This window comes from Bombus vancouverensis, unplaced genomic scaffold (assembly GCF_051014615.1).
Source record: "Bombus vancouverensis nearcticus unplaced genomic scaffold, iyBomVanc1_principal scaffold0025, whole genome shotgun sequence".
Classification (NCBI taxonomy): Eukaryota; Metazoa; Arthropoda; class Insecta; order Hymenoptera; family Apidae; genus Bombus; species Bombus vancouverensis.
This window is the reverse complement of record NW_027468916.1, coordinates 57,688-79,486: the sequence shown is the minus strand read 5'-3', so window position 1 is coordinate 79,486 and position 21,799 is coordinate 57,688. Positions and strand designations below refer to the sequence as shown.

At 36.7% G+C, this 21,799-nt stretch overlaps 1 long non-coding RNA gene across 1 annotated transcript; it reads right to left on the bottom strand.

Moving 5' to 3' along the window:
• Window positions 1-20,148: 20,148 nt before the first annotated feature.
• LOC143304171 (uncharacterized) lies at window positions 20,149-21,587 on the bottom strand. The gene is made up of 3 exons (XR_013060876.1): window positions 21,255-21,587; window positions 20,964-21,133; window positions 20,149-20,833 (listed from the first exon to the last, which is right to left on the bottom strand). It is a non-coding gene; the product is annotated as an uncharacterized LOC143304171 (long non-coding RNA).
• Between the last annotated feature and the right edge of the window lie 212 nt (window positions 21,588-21,799).

Sequence of the window (21,799 nt, the reverse complement as noted above, 5' to 3'; positions counted from 1 at the left end):
TAGTTAACTAAACCTTAAGATTTATAACGGGCCCTCGAGCTAGCCGAACATGTACTGCGGAGACGCATCGACATCTGGCAATCATCTTACTCGAAGAATAGGGTCTGCGTGTGGCGAGCTACGGGACAGAGACCGTTGGAATGTTTACTGTCGCGTGTCGCCAGGAATATTTCTTTTAAGGAGAGCTATAGAATTACTCCATACCTTTGTTAGACAAAGCGTTCATCCCGTGACCGCGGCTACGTTCGGCGACTGGCTGTCGCCTCGAGCCCAAGTTCATTATCACAACTCTCGAACAATTACAATCGGATTGAATAACTACAATTGTTTAATTACAGCTATAGTAGACTCTAGGTTACAATATTGCGGGATTATCAAAAATTCCAAAGGCTCCGGTGTTCTTTCATCTCCGACATATATAATTCGTGACATCCTTGTAAAATCTAGACATGATTCTTTTGTTAGTTTTTCGTAATTGTATCACAATTTTAAGATTAATTAAACGAATATTTATTAATGATTTTAACACCGAAAATAACGATTATTATACTGCGAATTTTTATATGAATACAGTATGTTAGAATATGTGAAATATAAGGTCCGGCCAAATAACATCAACAAACGAAAAACAGTTTTGTACGAAGAAAAACAAGAAGGACATAAAGAATAATACACTTTGTTTTCGAGAAAATTGATCTTGGAAATCTGTTTGAAACATGTAAATTTGGTTAGTCTCCGACTAAGTAGACGGAAGTTATTCTACCTGCAAAAATAAGAGAAAAATGTGGAATAAAATCTTTCCGTATGAAGCTTCATTTTCAAGAAAATCGAATTTCTTCGTGCTCGGTTGATAACACTGTTCGACACATATTTAATTTTGCAACCTTCAATAGGCGATTCTTGTAGACTTTTGCGAGCCACACTCGAATTTGCAAACCGTTTTTTCCTATAACTCACAATTTTTGAAAAAGTCAATTTTGAAGAAAATCGGAAATTTTCAACTTTGGAAATATTTTATCTCCTTATAGTAGCAGCTATTGAGTTACGGCTGAGACAAAAAAATTCTGTGGACTCTCCCGAATAAAATGATATGTATTGTTATTGCACTATGAACATTTAAACATGTTTAAATAATTATTAGAGCGAAAAAGCATCTCAGACGCAACATTTGTTCTTACATTTCTCAGTTTATTCAAAAAACTAAAGGTCTAGGAGAAAATGTAACTACAATACGCGATACAACAAACACTTCTGCTAAGGCAAGCATCATCTACCGTATTTCATTTGCGATATAAAAGCACAACTCACGATGGCTTGTTCGCCATTCGGTAGAACGGAACCGCTAAACGCACATAGCTCTACTTTCATCGAAAATATTAACATTATCAAGATTTTTAGATTTCTTATATCGCTACTTGGTATTGATGGTGGCACAACTAAAAAGAATTTCGAATTTGCTTTTATTGAATAGCAAATCTACATTATGCTTTTCTTTCTATCATATAAAACGGTAAATTTAAAATTCCGTCAGTTTTGCGCTACAGGACAAAATTATTAGGTATCGCCCTGACCTTAGTTTTACGATAATAATTTCATATCTTCAGTTGTTTGCGACACTATAAGTGGAAGGTCATACTGCTTTCGCGAATAATGGTATATCTTGTGTTTAGTCAGTCTGATAATGTTATTGAAATGACTCGTTGAAATTCTCTTCGAAAATTTTAAAAAGCCTCTTCTCTAAAATTTACCTTTTTGCGAATTGCGATATATGTTTCTGCTTCATCGATTGAAAAATATTTACTGAAAAATATTCCGTCAATTTTGGAAGTTTATTTTCAAACTCTTCTTTCTCATTCATTTAAAAATTCCCTTTCTCGAGCTCTGCATTCGAATCTCTCCGACGCTTTGACATTTCACAAATAATAATTTGTGAATCATATACTTGTAAATAATAATTTGTCACGACAGTCGTAGTTTTCTGATAGTTGTGAGATAAGTACCGAGGATCATAATCCTTCTACCAGAAGGTTCATCGTCTTCTCTGCTCCGTGGCTGGTTCTTTCTAGAGCATCGTTAAGCCAGTTTGAGAATTTCTTGTGACATTTGCTCTCGAAAGTACACTGAAATTGTGCATCCATTTGAGAGTTTAAGTTAGAAAAATTTACCAAATGTCCAGCTGAACAAATTCTAAAGTACAAATTGAATATTAAAAAAAAAAAAAAATTTGAGTGCAGCTTGAAAGCTTGTTATCACACAACACTCTCAGAATCGTCTATTTGAGATTCGCTCGTTCGTTTGTCCGTCTGTTCTACAGTTTGTTTCGAAATACAAGTGAGGTGAGATAACGACTGAACGAAAGGCTTTGTGCTCTTATATTTGCGTACAATTACATACAATTGGGTGTAGAGATAAAATACGGATAATGTTACGCCACGAGGCTTACCACAGGCTGTATTTTCTAACCGTCGCTCGCGGTCCTACAACGTCGCAGACGGATCGTCGCGACTGCCCGGCAAACAAACATTGTAGTGGCAAGCGCATGGTTCATTAAGCAGGGCGACCTCCAGAAACATCGACTCGTGGCCGTTATTTTACCTCGCGTAAAAGAATGTGGCGTGATCCGAACGTAGTGGGGGTCGCCTTCCAGAAAAAACGAAAATAATCGAAGGGAGTTCAGTTCCTTCTGACGAGTCAAACGTGACACTTCGACAAATCTGACGAGCAAACGAATTTATCTAGAGATATCGCAAAGTCGAGTCAAATTTCTGTAACATCTTCATCATATTATTGTAAAATATATTGTTCTATGTTAACCTGTTAATACAGTGTTACATTCATTAAACCACCTCTGTTATCCTAAACGAAATAGGGGAACGACTATTTCGCGGCGTCGATTAACATCATCGTAGCAAGAATTTACGCCTCTCGCTGACGCGTTCTCCTAGCGGCCGCGTCTCTCCGCGAACGGTCGTAACAGATAAAGTAGGATAAACAGAGATAGTCGCCTCTCACTCTCCACTGGAGTTGTAGCATGGAACGCCGTAACAACTGAGAGTCTCCTCTCGAGCTCAAAGGTTAAGGGCACAGAGCTATCGGCGATGTCAATAGTTTTCAATAGAAGACAAGGGAGCTTAGTCAGCGAGTTTAAGCGAACGTCTCTTTTTACCTAGCAGTTAAATAATATTTCAATCTCCCGTAATACCCATTCGCTCTATCACACCTACATATATTATGAATAAAATATAAGAGTTAGGTTCACGTTAGGGCATCGATCCGGTAGCAACTGACGCATATGTCGCTTTATTTTTAATTAAGATGTGACGATATGACTTTATGATTTACAGTTTTGCCCTCCTTTTGAGATAACGGCTACTTTAGAATAAGACTAAACAAAAATACATAGATGTTTCGATGACAAACGATAGCGATATGAGTATTCAGCGCCTTAAAAATTAATTACGGCAGAGAATTTTTTAGATTAGAAACTAAAAGTAGAATATTAAAGTTTGTGTTTGTAAGATCAGAAAAGTATTACATTTTTCTGAATATTTCTTTTCATTATTTTCTATCATTTTTCATTCGTTATTTTGTTTTATATATTAAAATGAATACAATAAATAATACAAACAAACTTCCGAATAAATAAAAATATAAACCTATTTCACTCCACAATTCAAAACTTCTAAAGTGTACTTTATTTTCTACTCTAAAAAGCTTTTCAAGACATTCAGATATTCTTCAGATATTAGTTCCTATCAGTACATACACGTCGCTATTAACAAAATGTTTATGTATTTCCACTACCCTTGTTCTAAAATAGCTATTATTTTGAAAATTTGTAAAAAAATCTTTTAATCCTTTTAGGAGATGTATGGCTAAACTGAGATCGCAGGTGAAATTAAATTTTCGATGTTCTGTAAACTTTTGCTAGCACTAAAGATAGCAAACAACAATTCATGCCAAATAATTGTGGACGAAATAAATTCAAAATTAATTTCATACACAAGCAAAGCACGCGATTCACTGTTGATTTGAGAATCTTCTGCTCCTTCACTTAATTTTTCTAGTGCACCTTCATTAATCTCTAAAAAGCTGGCATTTTGCCACTGAAATTTTGAATTTGTATACAACTTACATATTGCACAAACTTTGCAAGTTTGTTCCTGAAGTTCGGCCATGGCAAATATCACTCAGGACCAGTTTACTGGATGATTGCACCGAATGAACCACTGGTCTCCAAAACGGTCTGACAATTATTATTACACTAGAAGTAATTTTTAGCATGATAAAGTAATATATATGCTTGTTACATGTTTCTTATTCAGGATAACATCTCAAATTTGATTTATTTCGCTTATTTCCTTTATTCGTAGAAAGTGCTTTGTATAAACAAATATTAATAACACTTATATCCACTAATTTGCAAAAATTCAGAACTGTGATTGATCGATATTCATCTTGCGTGGCATGTGACACAGAAATGTAAACTGTTCGTCTGAATACGCATATAACATACACACACGTTATAAAATATAATGTTTATATCAGTCAGTATCGTTTCATTACCAGTCAACTCACCAAAAATAGAATTTGTTTCTACTTTGTGCACTCTTCTGTTTGGATGATCACTTTCGATGAAACGCGGATGAAAATTTCGATGAATATCTCAAAATGAAAAGGAGTATATTCGGATTATGGATCGCAGTAGTTCTCACGGATGGTTCTCGACCGATCGGACTAGCTCTTTCGCTATTACGGGCGACTATAGTCGCCCTGCGTAAGACATCTCGTATTTTACATACAACGAGTATTGTACAAGCCTTCATTAGCAATAAAATGGTGAGACAAGAGGGCATTGTATATGTTGTCCTCTTTCCGCAATGAAAAATTTGTTGATACGAAACGTCTTTATCGCACGCAAAAAATGATTAAAAAACTGAAGTGTGTTATCAATTATAATCGATTGATGTGGAGCGAATCGCGATACCAGTGCCAGATTTGTGATGTTGTCCTGTGTGTAACACCATGTTTCGAAAAATACCACACGCAATTCCATTATTAAAAGCTATTCGTATCCATACAATTATATTATATTATATTATATTATTATATTCTATAATGTTATTTGTTTTCAAATTGTAATTAAAAGTGAGTATGTTAAGAAGTTATAAATACCCTGTTTTGAGGAAAGCTTTTTTCTTCGAAAAACACCGTCAGAGCAGCTTGGTTTGCAGTGAGGCGTAAACGCGGTTGCTGATGTCACGTCGATTCGGGGTAATTTCACGTTCCGCACGTAAGGTGAGAGATTCGCACTTCAATTATGATCGTTATTACAAATTTTATTAGAAACTGACAGAGTAACGATACAGAATGTTTTAACAGAACAGAATAGAATGTCGAGTACTGACTTGGGAGGTATTTTTATATCAAGGGTTTGGTTCCTGTGGAGGGGTTATCGCTGGATGCCGGACACATAGAGATTCCGTTACTGCTTAGTTACTGCTTTGATGGCTAAGGTATGTGAGATATAATTATCCTTTCGCTGCATTCCCACGGTCACCGTGACATTCCCCCCTCCTTAGCTTCGCTTTGCTCCGCTAAAGCGTAAGGCTCTGATGGGGCTTCTAAGTTGAATGATACCCTCATCTTCGTCTTCGGTGATATTTCGGAAGGTGACCGTCCTTGGTACTGTTGATGTTTGATCGATCCTGTTTACACGAGCGGTAGGGCAGAGTATTTTGATACATACATTTTTAGGAAGTGATCGGCGTAGATATTCGAATATTACATTTGTACATTACATATGTCGGGTTTACATTAGAATTAGGGTTAGGGGCGTGAAACGAATCTTCGTTTGGGTTACACGTTGTCGTTATGCAATAGAGAAGACATTGACTAGTGCAAATACGATTATTATAGAACCGGACAAGTAACCGTGGTAGAGTAGGTAATCGAGAAACTAATGACAATGATTCTAGGTTCAATAACGAATCCGCGGTCGACGGGATGATAGATGAACGTACTCACAAAATCTAAGTCGGACGCGTAATATTCACTGGTCGTAAAGGGTTACTCCTTTCATCAATGAGATCGCGAGCGAGAATGCCTTTCCCGTCCCGATGATGCCACAGAGGAAAACTATAATGGGGTGTGTTTAAGGACACGAGATCATCGGATTCGTCGAGAAAAGCCTTCGTTCAGAAAGTAAGGGAAATTGGCGTTGTTGCTAATTGGTCAATCTCCATATCGGTGGTTAGAAAAAGATGCTAGCCGCCCTTGAGGGAAAGTTGCTAGTGGGAGACGCCGCTCGTTGAAAAATAGGTCTCCCCTATTTTCCCGTAGTTGGGACAAAGACTGTTTGTCTGTTTGAAGGACTTTAGTTAGCTAAATCTTAAGATTTATAACGGGCCCTCGGGCTAGCTGAACATTACTGCGGAGACGCATCGACATCTGGCAATCATCTTACTCGAAGAATAGGGTCTGCGTGTGGCGAGCTACGGGACAGAGACCGTTGGAATGCTTACTGTCGAGTGTTACAACTATTTCCTTTTTAAGGAGAGCTATAGAATTATTCCATGCTTTTGTTAGACAAAGCGTTTATCCCGTGATCGCGGCTACGTTCGGCGACTGACTGTCGCCTCGAGCCCAAGCTCATTATCACAACCCTCGAACAATTACAATCGGATTGAATAACTACAATTGTTCAATTACAGCTATAGTAGACTCTAGGTTACAATATTGCGGGATTATCAAAAATTCCAAAGGCTCCGGTGTTCTTTCATCTCCGACACATATATTGTTCCTAATCCTAGGACTACGATTCCTAATATTTGTAGTGTGGATATGCCATATTCCTTCAGTGAATTTATGCGTCGCTCAAATTGAAGGGTACTGATTTGTGTTTGTAATGCATCGAGGTTGGCTTTATATCGATTAAAATCGTGAGTTACCTTTGGAGCTGTTTCTAATATTTTCTCTAATATTGGAACATCTGTTTCTTCGAAGCTGTATATACTATTCTTAAATTTGGTTTCGTAAGAGATATTTTTACGCGATCCTCCTATTTTCATGATATTATGATCGTATGTGATTATGCACCCGGTTTTACTGCTAATTAAGCTTGGTTGTCTAATTTCTAGGATTTTATGTGTCTTACATAACACGTCGATTTGTACATTTTTCGCAGGAATAATAATATAATGGTTTTCCTGTTTTGATGTCTAAGGTATATGAGATATAATTATCCTTTCGCTGCATTCCCACGGTCACCGTGACACTGACGACCTTTCTCGGACACCGTGCACTATTTTGGCACGGCGGCACGTTCAGTGGGATTGCCGCGCCGAAGAGGCCGTCCGAATGATCTTCCGGAAATGCTCGCGTTTATAACACGCTCGACTATTGAGAACACGATGGACATAGAAAATGAAATGCATTATTACAATTATTGGAAAGATGCCGTCAGAAATACTAATGTCCTGATTCTAAAACAGTCTCTTATGTTCGGAAGTATATGTCATAAAATTGCCTATGAAAATCCTCGCGTATTTATTCTTTTGGACGAAACGTAAATGAAACGACTTTTACAGCTTACAATTTTTTATGTACAGTAAAGTGAGTAAAATTGAATATTTATATATTTGTCGGGTTATCATTAGGATTTAAGGCGCGTAATTTGGCTTCAGGTTCCCCCGATGAATTTCCTAACGAAGATGTCGGCTGATCGTTGTAAGGAAGAACTCTCATTTCATCATAAAATTGGTCCTCCGTCTTGATATTATTTGCGAGCGTTAGTCGTCGAAAGCGTTGATCTTGTGAGCTTAGCATATAAAGGGCAAAGGCATTGATTACTTCGGGCATCGTTAGATCTTGCAACTTCATCTGCAATATGGAACGGAGGCGACTACCATAAGCTCCTGGGGTTTCGGTCTCCGACGGTCGTTCTCTGGATATCCTTATTAACGCCGAGGCGGCTGTCTCTCTGCCACCAAAACGCGAAAGGAATTGTTCCTTAAACGTTGGCCAGGAAAGCTTTCCACCGCGCACTATTTGTGAAAGCCAATGCGCAGCAGACCCCTTTAGGGCGCGATTTAGAGCGGAAAGTAACGCACTATCTTGTATCGGGTAGTCTTTCAAAATCACATCTGTATATGAGCACCACGCGGATGGATCAGCGCCCGTGCCTTCAGGGTCAAAACGTGGTAACGTTACATCCTTAGGTTCCGTACTCGGTCTTTGCTCCCTCGGCTGAGTTATCCGGTCCATGATTTTCATGAGTTGTTCCAAGGTGACACATGGGCTTGATCCCACTTCTGATATCGGGTTATCATTAGGATTTAAGGCGCGTAACGATTCTTCGTTTGAATTAGCCATTGTTTTACGAAACAGAGAATATATTTACGCGAATAAACAAGATTTTACAAAATATTATGAATAATGAGTTTAATAAATGATAAGATTAACAAACGATAAGTTTAACTAATAATTAGATTAAAGAATAATAAGTTTAACGAACAATAAGAGGAACGAATAATATGTCTTACGAATAATAAATTTAACGAATAATGAGATTAACGATTGATAGGTTTTACGAATAATGAATTTAATTAACGCTATTAACAATGTTCCGGGGTTCAAACGAATCCACGGTCAATGGGATAACTCTTTACTATGCGTAGAATAATTTTAAACACAAAAATACGATTGCTGAGACACTCGGTAAATTGCTCGATGTATCACTTTCCAAGGCGATCACACGAATGAATATCTGATGAAAATCTTTTTCGCTATACGACTGCATTTGTTTGTTATATGCTCGCTGGAGGCATCGAGAAGGTTCCAATCGTCGTTGCTAGGCAGTTTCTGTCAAAAGTTTGTTGTATACTCTTTGGAAACATCGAGAAAGATCCAAACGCCGTTACTAGGCAGTTTTTGTCTGGAGATTGATTCCTAATACAACGTGTGTCCCATTATATCGACATCTCTAAGGTACAATTCTATGTGATTTCTAGGGAGAACAATACAACCGATCCACACCTTCGTCAGGTAAAACGTTTATCCCGTGACCGTGGCTACGTTCGGCGACCAGTTGTCACCTCGAACCCACTTTCGCTTTCACAAATATCAAACAATTACAAATGACAATTGCTTAATTACAGTTATGATAAAATCTAGGCTAAAGCATTAGAAGGCTTCCTCAAAATTGCAAAAGGAAGGCTCCGGTTTTCCTTTCACCTCCGACATATTATTTTAGTGCAGTAGTGATAGTATAATTTTTGTCTATCACAAAATGTACATAAAAATTAATTTGGTAAATTTTTTATGTATTTAAGGATATAAAACATATATAAAATATATTCAAAGCGTACATAATGTAGATCAAGTTTCGCATATTTCTGCATATTTCTGCATATTTCTGCATATTTTTGCATATTTTTTTTATTTAAGTATAAATTAATATTTCAAAACATAAGTAAAGCTAATAATAAGTGAGTTATCGTGTGCCCATATCTTTCATAACAAAATAACTCTGATACATAGATACTTGTTGACACGTTTTCAAACTCTTCTGCTAGTTATATTTTTCTCACTTTTATACACCTTTTTACACTTCTATTAGTTACCATATATACTGCTGCGAATAATTATAAACTCAACCCTATATTCAAATTTTTTATGATACTAAAACAAAAGTTGAAAGGATCGTTTGTATAATTTTATATTATAATATAAAACAAATCTGAAGATAGAACAAACAAAAATTGTCTTCTTTCTGGAAAAAATTAAATTTTCTCTTAAAATTGTGTTTTTGGCTGTGAAACAATATAAATTCAATGTTAATTTTGTTATCCTTTTATTTAATATTTAGTGGATGTTCCCTTATTTTTTATTTCTTCTATGAATCTGTGAGGTACACTATGCACTTATTTATTTAAAAAACAGGAGAGGTATTATCCAAACAAATTATTGCTTTTTTTTATAATTTAATGTATATATTAATTTACATTATGCTGCTTTTGTAACATTCGTGCTGCTTTTACGAGCCAATAATCATCTGGAAAATTGAAACCACTAGCTGTTCTTGCATACAATAAAGTGTAGTATAGATTATTCGAATTAAGTGGTTTCTTATGCCACTACAATCAGAAAAGCACTCAAACGGAAACTTGGCATTCAGCTTCTTTTGGGAATTACAGAAAAACGCTTTAACAGTTTATAAGACTACGACAAAGAAGAATACAAACATCAAAAAATTTAGAGAATTATTAGTTATGAAATTATTAAGGCTGACTGCTTATGTAATGAAATCTTCTATTTAACGTAGATATCATAATATTGTCATCCGAAAAAGTGCTTCTGGACTGTTGAAGTTATCTGATAGAGGAACGCATGGATAAATTTATAATAGAAATATATATTGAAGTAAGCTGAAGTAGAGGTATAGTATATGCTGATCCAGATCCTCACTCTAGCAGTGATACAGTATAATAAAATATAATAGGGAGCAGGTTGATACATTGACAGCAAAGGACATTACCAAAAAATTAACCTTGGTGTGTAACTCTAGCTGAAAGTTACAAGAAACAGCAATAAAGGTCTACTTATAGCTCTTTTGTTTCTAGACCTTGTGACCCAAAAACAACATTTATATTCAAGGACACAATAATATGGACCTCTCCTTTTCGTTAACTTTTTTGCTTCACTAAGTTCTATTTTCACCGTAACAGCGGTGTCCAGGTCACGAGTATACAAAAGAAAAAGATATAGATTTTTTCTAGAAGTAAATACTTCATCATGGACAAAACATTACATTGAAAATAATTTTTAAATAAACCATGTTTCTATATTACTTTTATAACAGTTTAATAGTCTTATTATTGTTGAGAATTGTGGATCTTAGTCGCCGAAATAAACGTATAGCAACACTCGCATTACACGTAGAAATGATATTAAAATAGTTTCATATTTATTTAATATGTGATTTACAAGATATTCGTAGATACACACTGAACGTGTCTCAGTACTCTTTTTGTCTCACCATCATTTTCTCCGTTCTTTTGTTCTACGAGACGCTGCGCACGCACATTCTCCCACACACACTCATACTCACATATATGTGTCACTATTACGCGGCTAATTTGTGTGTAACACACAAAATTACACATATCTCAAAAATTATATCCTGTGAAATATCCTTCCAAATAACTTTCCCACTAACTTATCTCGTAAGTACTTAAATAAGCGTTGTTCGGGATTTTGATGGTAGGGAACACGTCACTCGCATACGAAGAATTATCCACTAAACTGATAGCAATTGAGGCGAGTTTTGTCCGTATAAAAAGTATTGGTGGAGTAGATGGGATAAAGAATATTCTTTCAACCGACTAATGATTAGGAAAAAATGGGATCAGCATGGCGCAACAAATTCCGAGGAAAGCATGATGGCCGTATCAAGGGACGACAACACGACAATGCCAGTATTCGCCCTAAGTAGCCTCCTATCCACTCATAACAGCAAACGAAGTAATTCGTCATTCGACTTGCCGATATTTCTGACTCTGCCATTTATTTTCCGACTAGATTTAATACATTGTTACATTTCATTTTTGTTAGGGAAGTGATACATTTACACTGTACATGAGAGTGTGTGTGTAAGGGTTAGAGGGCGTCAAGGACTCAGTGGAGACAAAAGACTGTTGTCAGATGTTAGAAGAAAAACAATAGACAACGTTAGATCAGAAGGACGGTTTCAAGGTGGGACGACCGAAAGGTCAGAGTGTGCGAGTCGAAAAGTGTGTGTGTTGCGAGAGTCAGAGTTAATCGAGACACCGAAGTGTAGAGTCGGTTGGCAACCAGCGTGCGTGCAAGACGTTCTTAGAGAGGAATATAGATGTATAACTGTTGTATGGAAATATAGCCAATAATTTGTATTCCCAAATCCTCGAATTTCCTTAACATGGTAGCAGAGCGTGGTTACTAGTTTTGCAAGATATTTAGTGCGTGGTTACGATCTTGCGAGTGAGTTTTCAGTAAAGAAAAAAAAGCTTTCAGAAAAAAAAAAAAAATATTTCGAGCACGTAGGAACGCTTGAGTAAGAAAAGAAAAAAAAGAAGAATCAATTAAAATGGAGAGATCGGAAATCATGATACCTATATTCGATGGTGAGGATTATGGAATGTGGAAGCAAAGAATCACGATGTTTCTCAAATATAAGGAATGCGAGGTTGTTACAACTAGAATGAAGAACGAAAGAGACGATGAAGACTGGGACAAAAAGGATTTGAAGGCGATTAATATAATTTATAGTGCAATATCGAACAGACAATTGGAGTATGTTAGGGAAGGAAAAACGGCGTATGATATAATAAAAAGGTTCGATGAAATGTACTTGAAAGAGTCGACGGCACTGCAGATCGTATGCAGAAGGAGATTGGAAAACATAAGACTGGAGAACTACAGTGATTCAGCATCATTCTTTAACGATTTCGAAAAATTAATCAATGAATTAAAAAGTGCGGGCGCACAAGTAAGTGAGAGGGAAAAGCTGAATTACATGCTGAATACGTTACCCGAAGAATACAGCTACATAGCGGACATAATAGACGCATTGAAAGAAGAGAATCAAACGGTAGCGTATGTGAAAAATAAAATAGAGATAGCAGAGAAGAAAAATAAATCCAATCGAGGAGAAAGGCAAACCAACGCCTTTTCTGCAAAAAAGGAAGGATGCTTCAGATGTGGTAGATTAGGACACTTTGCGAGAGAGTGTCAAAATGGCGTCCAAGCGGGAAGCAGTAACGGCTATTGGCATGGGCCAACACGTGGTCGAAACAGAGGAAGAGGGAACAAAGGCAATACGAGCAGAGGACGTGGAAACTTTCATCGTCAATCAACAACCGGCACGGGCGAGCATGGAAACTCAAGAGCAGGCATATGGATAGCAACGGCGCACGCAGCAAACAGCAGTGAGACGAATGAAATAAGGAAGAACGAAATATTGTGGCTATTAGATAGCGGTTGTACCGATCACATAATTAATAATATAAATTATTTCGATAAATCTATCGACCTAAAAGAACCGGTAAATATATATTTAGGCGATAATAGACCGATAAAAGCGACAAAAGTTGGGAATGTTATAAGTTATTTTGAAGCATTCGGAAAACAAAATGAAATAAATATGAGGAAAGTATTTTACGCGAAAGAAATGTCCGCAAATTTGATTAGTTTAGGTAAACTAACAGACAATAAGAATACGGTTATTTCCAAAGGAAATATTGCGAAAATAATAGATGAGGATAATAAACTTACAGCTGTAGCGTTCAAAGAAAATGGGACATATAGAATAAAAAGTATATTGAAAGGGAAGAAGCACTTAGTAAACAGCGCCGAACGTAGTGGTATGAGTAAAAAGGAAAGATGGCATAGGATGCTAGGACACGTAAATTTTAAATATTTAGAGATTTTGGGTAAAGAGCAGCTAGTGACTGGCATACCGAATGAATTTGAAAAGGAATTTTTGAAATGTAGGGTGTGTATAGAAAGCAAAATGCATAACTTACCTTTCAAAAATAATCGAACTAAGGCTAGGGAAATAATGGAAATTATTCATACGGACGTATGTGGTCCCTTTAAGACCACCGGATTCAATGGAGAAAAATATTTCATTTCATTTATCGATGATTATAGTAAAATAGCTAGGATCTATTGTATAAAATCAAAAGATGAGGTCTTTGATTCTTTCGTACAGTTCGTAAATGAAGCCGAAAATTTAACGGGCAAGAGGTTAAAAATATTAAGATGCGATAATGGTAAAGAATATTTAAATAATCGAATTTATAAATTTGCTAGGGATAAAGGTATAAGAATAAATAATTGCCCAACATACGTACATAAATTAAACGGGACAGCGGAAAGGTATAATAGAACAGTGATGGACATGGCGCGTTGCTTGTTAGCGGAAGCGAAAGTACATAAAAGGTACTGGCCGGAAATAGTTTGTACAGCGGCATACTTGAAAAATCGAATATTAGCGAATACTATAGAAAGAAAGACACCTTTTGAAATATTCTTCGGGAGAAAACCAAGTGTTAAAAATCTACATCTATATGGAAGTAAAGTTTTTGTAAGAAGGCCAGAACGAAAAAGAGTTTCCAAATGGGACAAGAAGGCAGATATGGGAATTCTATTAGGATATAGTGAAGTAGGATACAGAGTCTTATTAGGTGGGAAAATAACAATATCTAGACATGTAGAGGTCATAGAGACAGACACTAAATGTATCGGTTTTGAGGAAAATTCATCAGAGGCAGATAGAAATGATAGCGAAGATAACTATTCATTGGTTGGTATGGATAAGGAAGAGTTAGAAGGTAGGAAAGATGAAAATAATAGTAGTATTGAAAGCTCAAACACTCCTAGGAGATCTACACGTATTAAGAAAACTCCAGTAAGGTATCCAGAAAAGGAAAATATTTGCGAGATTCATGCAAATTATTGTAAAGTAGATATCCCTCGTACATTTGAGGAGGCGATTTGTTGCGAAAATAATGAAGTTTGGAAACAGGCTATGGATAAGGAAATAGAATGTCTCTATAAGAATAAAACTTGGAAATTGGTAGAAAGGGTAAAAGGCAAAGAAGTATTAGATGTAAAATGGGTTTACACGAAAAAATCAGAGGACAGGTATAAGGCTAGATTAGTGGTAAGGGGATTTCAACAAAGAAACGTAGCCGATGACATATATTCTCCAGTGGCGAGTAATCAGACCTTTAAGATATTGCTATCATATTGTTGTCAAAATGGATTAATAATTGAGCAAATGGATGTAGAAGCTGCCTTTTTAAATGGTGAAGTAACCTCGGAGGTATATGTAAATCAACCAAAGGGATATGCGGACGGAACGAATAGAGTTTGTAAATTATCGAAAGCGCTTTATGGGTTAAAGGAAAGTCCGAGGGACTGGTATGAGTGTTTTGATAAGTATGTGACGAGATTAGGTTTTAAAAAGAACAATATAGAGCTGTGCCTATATACTTATGGAGAGGGAGAAAATGTTGTTTATTTGTTAATATACGTAGACGATTTGTTGATTTGTAGTAAAAACAAAGGGAAGATACAAAGTGTAAAAAAAAATTATTAACTGATAAATTTGAAATGAAAGATTTAGGTGAAGTAAAAGAATATCTTGGAATAAATATAGAGTATGATTATTTAAAAAATGAAATGAGATTAAGCCAAAAGAAATACATAGAATCATTAGCAAACAAATATAAATTACATAACAGCAAATTGTACTGTACACCTATGGAGACCAACTTAAAAATTGAAAAAGCTGAGATAAATAGAGAGGACATTGGATACAAGAATTTAATTGGCGCATTGCTGTATATTAGTGTAAATACCAGACCCGATATAAGTTATAGTGTGAATTATCTGAGTAGATTTCAAGATTGTTGTAACGAGACACATTTTAAATATGCCTTGCGAATATTGAAATATTTGTACCGGACTAGAGATTTAGGGCTACATTATAAAAGAAATGAAAAATGCGAAACGATAGATTGTTATGTGGACGCTGATTGGGCAGGAGATCATATAGATAGGAAATCGACTTCTGGGTATGTAATTAGATTGTATGGAAATGTAATTGGATGGAAGTCTAAAAAACAAAGGTGTGTGACAAAAGCCTCGACGTATGCAGAGTATGTAGCTCTATCGGAAGCGGTGAGCGAAGTAATGACTATCAGAGAACTAATGAAAATCTTCGATGTAAATGTAGACGATAACCCTGTAAAAATCTATGAGGATAACTCTGGAGTAATGAGTATAGCAAAATACGGAACTTTTACAAAAAATTCTAAACACATCGAAGTTCATTACCACTACGTTCACGGGTACATAAAGGAAAATAAGATAAACATAATAAAAGTAAGTACAGAAGAAAACACTGCGGATATTTTTACGAAGGCACTGTGTAGAGAGAAATTTGAAAGGTTTAGGTCATGGATGAATGTAAAATAAGAGAAATGTAAAGAAAGCGATAAATGTCAAATATTTTGTTAATTCGACAAGTATGTAAATAAAATTAAGTGTACAGTATAAATGTAAGGAGGCGTGTTAGGGAAGTGATACATTTACACTGTACATGAGAGTGTGTGTCTAAGGGTTAGAGGGCGTCAAGGACTCAGTGGAGACAAAAGACTGTTGCCAGATGTTAGAAGAATCCAGGCTAGTCGGTTGGCAACCAGCGTGCGTGCAAGACGTTCTTAGAGAGGAATATAGGTGTATAACTGTTGTATGGGAAATATAGTCAATAATTTGTATTCCCAAATCCTCGAATTTCCTTAACAGAGAGATAACAAAATCCAATTAAACTCAAACAACTGTTTGCACATTGCCTTCATTTTTAAGAAGAAATAATCTTCTAAGGTTAAATTGTTAAATCAGAAAATCCAACAAACGACTTCGGTTAAATATCTTGTACTGCATTTGAATCATAAGTTGGGCTGGAAAACATTAAACACCTAATGGTAATTACAATACTGCCCGAGTAGCCGAGCTAACTGGACGTGCAAAGTAGTGCTTCAGAAAAGTGCGGCAAGTGGGGAAGAGAAAGTTAAGAACGGCTACGCCTATAGCCAAATGGTGGAAACCCGTGTCTTCTATTAAGAAGACTAGCAAACCTACCATGAAAAAAATTACACCAATAAAAATTATAAACAAAGAAAATCGTACTACATATACAAAACAACAGACACATCAAAAACAAGTCAACAAACAAATCAAGGACATGACTGCTCAGCCACAATTGAAGTTGACATGGAAACCAACAAAGAAACAACTCAACAGGACGAAAGATGGAAGGTGGCCAGCTATAACAAAAAAAGAAAAATAACAGGTAATCTAGATACGGAAAAGCAGCGATGGCTGCAAGAATTACCACTAAGAAACTCCTTCAGTTCACTTACGGAAGAAATAGACGACGACCCAGCAACCAAAAACACAACTAAATCAACGAACACTACAAAACCACCACCAATATTTGTCGAGGCCCAGATAATAGACACGCTTATTAATACCAGATCACCAATTTGGATTCAGAAACAAACACTCTACGATAGAGCAAATGCACAGACTTACAAATGAAATAATTCTAACAGTAGAAAACAAACAATACTGCACAACCTTCTTTATGGACATCGAGAAAGCATTTGACAAAATAAACCACGAAAGTCTACTTCAATCAATCAGAAAACAATTCCCGGAGCAGATATACCATTAATTAAATCTTACTTACGCAGCAGAACCTTCCTAGTTAAAATTAAAGACACATACTCTGAAGTTAAAGACATCAAGGCAGGGGTTCCGCAAAGAAGCGTCTTAGGACCAATTCTATACACACTATACACGGCCAACATGCCAACAACTACTAATAGCAAAATACTGACATTTGCGGACGACACAGCTGTACTAGTCAGGCACATTAACCCTGCAACAGCAGTCACATTACTACAAGAACATATTACAAACATAGAAAAGTGGCTTCAAGTTAAACAAATTAAAGCAAACCCCGATAAATGCAACCACATTACATTCATACTGCGAAAACAGATACCACCAAACATTACACTGAACGGCACGCACATAATACAAACAAGGCAAGTCAAATACCTAGGACTCCACTTAGATACACGATTCACATGGAAACAGCATATTAAATCTATAATAGACAAAATACAATTACCAAGGAGACAAATGTATTGGTTAACAAGTTGAAAATCCAAACTAAGCATAGAAAATAAACTAAAAATATACAAAACGATCATTAAACCAATTTGGACTACCACTTTGGGGAACAGCAGCAATGAGCCATATAAGCAAAATAGAGACAATCCAAGCTAAAATTCTTAGATCAATTGTAAACGCCCCATGGTACGTTAGAAACGAGGACATACGGAAAGACCTTGGAATACCAACGGTCAAGGAAGAAATTAGCAGATTCGCAAGAAGGTACAGAGAAAGAATAGCAACGCACCTGAATCGGCTGGCAGCGGAAACGTTCAACACAACCATAGAAAGAAGATTAAAAAGGAAACACCCAGCAGATCTCACAAAGGATATATCTTAACAAACACGAAGATGGTACCCCGCTGGGGGTAGTCACCCACATGTTATATTAGCACGCCGCTATAATATTTTACCAAATGTCCTACTGGACAAATTGTGAATGTGAAATTTTAAATAACAAAAAAAAAAAAAGACTTTTCCAGTTCTATGATAATCGTATTTGCACTAGTCGATGTCTTCTCTATTGCATAACGACACGTGTAATCCAAACGAAGATTCGTTTCACGCCCCTAACCCTAATTCCAATGTAAACCCGACATACATATCTTCGCGGGATAATCCGTGGAAATTTCATTTGAGCCCCGAATATTCGAAATATTTCTTACGATGATGTAGAAATTTTAAACACGTAAACATGAAAAAGGTAATGAAGAATAGGGAGGTTAATTAATTAATTAATTAATTAATTAATTAATTATTATTATTAATTAATTTCTCATATTGTAAGAGCTGTGAAACAGCGTAATAACTCTGTCAGAGGTTTGTTTCCTAAAAGGCTGATGATCGTGACAACGACACGCGACGTAAATAAATTCGCTAGTTCGCATATTTTCGAGTTTTATTGCGTGCAATTAACTCGGCCTCTCGAAAAGTGGGCACGTGAGTTAATTAATCCCTTAACCTACAACGGGATCGGGACAAACGTAAATATTGCGGGCATAGCCCGTAGTATATAATCGGACCAAACGTAAATGTTACAAGCATAGCCCGTAATACGATGATCGAGCCAAATATAATATATAATAGCATGTCTACGTTTTCGGCCCAAAATTCTCGAACGTAAATCATAGGTTAAGAGGTTAAGGGAATCGCGCGAGAGAAGAAGAAGGCGGTGTCGTTAATTAAAAGGATCGCAGATACGTTTTAGTCTTATTACGAATCTGACTGCCTGCCTTAACGGTCAGCAGGAACAATGCAGGAGTAACAAAAGCATGGTCAGCGTTTTCCTCATAAATCGCCTTTTCTAACTCGCTCATACGGAAACGAGAGAATCAGGGATTATTTATTAGGGGTTACTGCAATTATCGTAATGCTTTGTTTCTTTAAATCAATTTCTTCACAAAAAATTTCTTCACAAAAAATTTCTTCACAATTAACTCACTTGGACTTACAAGTAATGTGTGCGTTTCAGAGCCCGACCTTTTGATCGACCGCGCCATACCTCGAGTAAAAATTCATACTGGCTTCGCATCTAGGTGTTCGTTTTCATTCTCGTCTACCCTCTAGCGCCCCCCGCCCGGAGAACGATGCATGCATCGCGTCGCGTCGTTACCAGCGGCGGCCACGAGGAGGCGGAGCTGCCAGCATATAGCTCGGTCCCAGCTGGTTGGCTTTCCAGCCGATTATCTCTGCACCGTCTCGACACCTATTTTATGGTCATCGCCTGCACCGACAGTTCCAGGTTTCCTCTTCGGCTCACACGTTTTGTATTTTGCACAATTTATCTTTGACGTTGTATAAATGCGTTAAACAATAATTTCAACTTGTCGTAATTGGTAATTTAATAAATTCGACGAAACGAACGCGGCTCGTTAGTTCCTCGAGCATCGATTGTTTCTTAATATCCACTCAAGGAGAATAGAATTCGAAGATCACAAGGGAACATAACAAGTTCATTTTGTCGCATTTTGGACGTTACTTGACGCGTAAGTTGGAATGTCCCGTGTCGTACGTTTGGTTAGGTGAAGATCAAATTACGTTCTTCTCGTGGTCTTCAAATTCTGCCATTCTGAAATGTGATCTTTGCGCGCTTGGAAATTGGCGTTTAAATAAGTAACTAAGCCGTGTTTCCCTTATCGACATCGATATACTATATCGATCATGTTACGGTTACATGCTGTGGTTCGCCTATACGTTATTTCCAGTCGTCTCGATGTTTCTCGCGTGAAGCGCTTCGTTGAACAAGCTCAAAGTTCGGCTGGCGTTTTGCGGGCCCTGCACAACGCCTCGTAACTCAGCCCGCCTGTATTTTACATTTATTATCAGACTGTAGCTGTTACGTAACGAACGGGTCCGCGAGTTCGAGCTCGCGCTCGTGACGTACGTGCTACGAAATATTGTACGTATAAGCGATACCGATGCACCGCTTGATCCTGTTCTCTATTTTTACGGACTGTTCGTGCTGCTTGTGGTCGTGCTACTTTATAGCCCAGTTCGAACTCTAACTATGAGCTTCGGGTCGAGATGAGAATCTCGTTGTAACCTACAGGTTCGAAAAAGACTGATAGGCTTTGATCTACGTGGTGGTTGGGAATTTTCATTTGTTTCGAGTTCGCTTAGCTGATAAATAGTGAAAGTGCATTTCTTCAAAAATAAAGAAGAAAGCGAAGTAGATGGAAACGTGGGTCAAATTTGAAATCACTTCTCGGTTATGTGGAGGTTGATTAAACGTGTTGGTGTATATAGTGATGAGACAAGTTAATATTTGGTGTAGTCAAATGTATTTAAAACTATCGGCAGTACTCTTTTAACGATCTCCTTCTAACGAGTTTAAATTCGACTTCGGTTGACGGTTGCGCATAGCGGCGATATTGTTTTGTCCGGAGTTTGTTTATTATCAAGTTTCGTACATCGAGACGGTATCAATGCCCCGAGGCAAATCAACAACATGAGTTACTCTCGATTCGCATCGTCCTATGACTCATGTGCCGCTACAATATGCAATGGATAAAGTGATAAATAGCTTGCGGATGTTTACGCGTCTCTGAAAATGTTAAAAGATGTAAGATGTTTAACGCGAAGTATTCGTGATAATATTCGCTGTAATTTGAAATATCTGCGTGCAGTCTCGTAGATTTTGAATAAAGATTTATCTTTTATCGAAAAATACATACATGTTTTGGCCTATATATAGCTTTGTACTCTTGTCAACTAAAAAAGAGGTTGAAAAAAAGTGATGTTGACTCTTGGAGTAAAAAATTCATTTAGAAATGCACCAAGAGAAGGAAGATAAATTATTGATGAAACACAGGTTAGTCATTTCCGATCCAAAAGAAAAATGCAACTAAAATAATATGTAGACAGCAATTAAGGCAACATACAGATATGCAAAATGAAAAATAAATGTAGAAAGATACTGTAGTATCGTAGAAATTAAAGATATAAATTTTTCCCCGATTACTTACAATTTATTAATATTGAATTGAATATACAGGCGTTAATTGGACAGAAAACGATGTTTGTTTAACTGAAATTAAATGCGATACTCGTATCTATCTCAAACAACTTTACAGTTATTTGGTAACTCTCGTCACAACGAATCTAACACACTCTCTCTTTCTCTCTCTCACTAGCAACTCTAACAACTCTACAACACTGACAATTCGATCAATTCTCTCAACTCTACTCCTCGATGTCTCGATCAACTCTGACTCTCGCAACACACTCACTTTTCGACTCGCATACTCTGACCTCTCGGTCTAGCCCCTTGAAACACGAAACCGTCCTTCTGATCTAACGTTGTCTATTGTTTTTCTCATGCTTATGTAAGAACTAGGTGACTTTAGTCACATAGGTGCTCTTAAATGTAAACGAACCATCAATCAATTTTTAAATCAAAGAGATTTAAAAATTATAAAGTTTCCCTGTGTTATGTCTAAAATGGAAATAATAAAGTCATTGAAATGATCCATCATTTCAAATTCATATCGCTTTTCTTTACTTCAGAACT